This window comes from Microtus ochrogaster, chromosome 22 (genome assembly GCF_000317375.1).
Source record: "Microtus ochrogaster isolate Prairie Vole_2 chromosome 22, MicOch1.0, whole genome shotgun sequence".
NCBI classification, from domain to species: Eukaryota; Metazoa; Chordata; class Mammalia; order Rodentia; family Cricetidae; genus Microtus; species Microtus ochrogaster.
Genome location: NC_022023.1, coordinates 26,149,168 through 26,151,500, shown reverse-complemented (window position 1 = coordinate 26,151,500; position 2,333 = coordinate 26,149,168). Strand labels below are relative to the sequence as shown.

Genomic DNA, 2,333 nt, shown 5'->3' with positions numbered 1-2,333 from the left:
AGAGAGAAGTTGACTCTGTCTCTCCTGTGGGCTGTGCACTGCTACTTGGAGACAGTTTCATTTAGGCAGTAAAATCAGTGAGTTGTTCTTGGCAAAGGTTCTAATGAAACGGAAACCTTGAGATTTGCTTAGAGCTGGAAGTACGGTCTCACACCGCACATTGGGAAGGACTCTGGGCTGTAGGTGATCTGAGGAGTTAATCTGATTTGCTCTCCAAGCACTGCAGAACTTAACTATCTCATTTGGCTTGAGGAAGAGGGTCCCGGGCTTGAGATAAAAAGAAGTTTCAGCGCTGTGCAGAGGACAGTATTTTCAAACTGCCTACCAGCCCAGAGGCATCTGGTACTATTGAGAGACTTGCTAGAAGGGCACACTGTTGAACCAACTCCAGATCTCCAGGGGATTCTGCTGCATACAGTTTTGTATTCCTGGTTCAGTATGTTGTAGTTGTTTCCTTATACGAGATATGCATTCATGCTTTGGGGACCAGAGGTCTACTCTGGGCATTTTTTCCTTAGATGCTGTACACATTGCTTTTTTATGAGCCGTGATCTCTTTCTGGCCTGAAACATACCAAGTAGGCTAGACTGACTGGCTAGCAAGCCTAAGGACCCTTCTGTCTCTGCCTCTTCCCCAGTGTTGGGGTTATAAGCTTGTGCCACCATGCCTGACTTTCATGATTGTGTGGCAAGCTCTTTACTAACTGAGGCATCTCCTCATCCCTGCCATGGCTTTAGATGTAGAAGGAAGGAAGATAAATAAGAATCAATGAATATGTGTGTGTGTGTGTGTGTGTGTGTGTGTGTATTGATTATGTGTGTGAGTGTGAGTGTGTGTGTGTGTATGCATGTGTGTACACGTGCCTGTGCAAGTGTCGCTAAGGAGGGTCTGCCTCATCTGAATCTGTGCCGGCCAAGGCAGTCCTGATCTGTGTGGCTCAGGAGAAGGGATGCTGCTTAGATCAGTGTTTAGAGTGGGTCCTTTCAACGCTGGCTGCTTCAGCTCCTTGTGAGAGGTTCGTCTTGTTTTACTGACTGTGCATAGGAGGGCACACAGCAGGTACCCCAGGCAGGAGACACGAGCTGTTTCAGTGCCATTGGCATTATCTACCAGGACAGTCCTCTGCATAGCCCCACCCCCAATTAATATTTACTCTATTAGATTGATAAATTAAGCTGGAGACTGAGGGAGGTGATTTCTGTGAGTTCTAGTCCAGCCAGGGCTACATATGGAGACCCTGTCTCAAAAGGAGAAAGAAGAAAGGTGACAAAATAAAAAGTTCTACTTTTTAAGTTTTTAGATTGATTTATAAATATTACTGGACAGCATGTATTTGTACTCACTGTTAAGAGGATTTTGAATTGTATTTAGGCTCATTTACAAATGTGTTTTTTTTTTCCACCGTTAAATATTTAGTACTGTCCTAGAAATTTATCACATTCAATTTTACGTTCAAGTTCTTTCGGCTATCTGAAAGCAAGCCTTTCTCTCTTGAGTATGAGATTACATAAATCACTCTTCTTAGCCTGGTGGCCTGGACTTACAGATACAGGAGAATCTGAGCTCTCACTACACACTCTGATACTACTTCTAAGATGAACATTTATAATCAGAATAAAAAACCAAATCTGTGAGATAGTCTCTTGGCTTCTCTAAAATGTTGCAAGTTTGGGGTGGAAATTTGCGAGTCTCCACTCCCTGTCATTAATGCTACCCATGGAACTGGTTCTTTTTTGTCTTGGTGTTTAGTTCTAAGTGTCCTCAAGGAAGGACAAGATACATTTTCCCATTAGGAATATAATGTTCTCCCCCCATGGTTTGAAGGGTGCCTCCACAGTTGGTCACAACACTACCCCCCTTTGCACTTTGGAGATAGGTTCTCACTTATCCCAGGCTAGCCTCAAACTCTTGCTCCTCGTGCCACAGTCTCTCGAGCTGGAATCATGTGTGCCACCACAGCGAGTTCAAATGGACTTTATCAAGATCCATGTAATATGTATGAGTGTCTGCTTGCATGTATGCCTATGCACCACCTGTGTACAGTGCCCAACAAGGCCAGAAAAAGGAGTTCAAGTCCCTAGAACTGGAGTTAGCAGACAGTTGTGAGCCACCTTGTAGGTGTTGGGAGATGAACCCAGTCCTTGCAAGAGCAATAAGTGCTCATAACCCTTTAGCTGAGGCTAGCCATCTCTCTAGCACCTCAAAAGGACTTTTAAGCGGGTGGTTTTAGGGCTTCAAATGTAGCTTGATTGTAGAGTACTTTTCTAGCATGTCATAGTCCATAGCAGGTATAACCCCACGTGTGTGTGTGTGTGTGTGTGTGTGTGTGTGTG

At 44.4% G+C, this 2,333-nt stretch overlaps 1 protein-coding gene across 1 annotated transcript in view; it reads left to right on the top strand.

Moving 5' to 3' along the window:
• The window catches only part of Adamts17 (ADAM metallopeptidase with thrombospondin type 1 motif 17), a 302,714-nt gene that overhangs the window by 9,285 nt on the left and 291,096 nt on the right, over nt 1-2,333 (top strand). The gene's annotated exons all lie outside the window — the stretch shown is intronic.